Here is a 618-nt window from a genome sequence, read left to right as displayed (position 1 = left end):
ATCACCAAGGAGTCCAAATCACAATGTATAGGACAAGGCCTCAGAAATTTTAATTTTATGAAGCACACCACACAATCTTACTGATTTTTAAGGATATTTGAAAATCATGTATATGGGGGCTGGAGAGATGGCTCAGCAGTTAAGAGAACTAGCTGCTCTTGCAGCGGACCAGGGTTCAGGTCCCAGCACCCACATGGTGGCTAACAACCATCTGTAACTTCAGTTTCAGGGCATCCAATGCCCTCTTTTGACCTCCAGAGGCATTGCTTGTCGAGGGTGCACTTACATACATACAGGCAATATACTCATGCACATAAAATAAAAACAATAAATGAAATAATTTTAAAAGCATGTGTATGTATGTATACCTGTGTGGAGGTATGTGCAAGTGACTGTGGGTTCTTGCAGAGGCCAGAGGCATCAGATCCGCCTTGAGCTTGAGTTCCAGGTAGTGGTGAGCCACCCAGTGAACCTGGGTTGTCTGCAAGAGCAATATGTGCTCTTAACTGCAGAGCCATCTCTCCAACCCTGCTGGTTTTTTAAAATAACTGTATCTTATAGGCTAAAGTTCAATCCATAAATATTAAAGTTTCCCCTAGCAGATCCAGTCGCAGCCTC

This window comes from Nannospalax galili, unplaced genomic scaffold (genome assembly GCF_000622305.1).
Source record: "Nannospalax galili isolate Female #2095 unplaced genomic scaffold, S.galili_v1.0 scaffold325, whole genome shotgun sequence".
Taxonomy (NCBI): domain Eukaryota; kingdom Metazoa; phylum Chordata; class Mammalia; order Rodentia; family Spalacidae; genus Nannospalax; species Nannospalax galili.
This window is presented reverse-complemented; position numbering follows the sequence as displayed.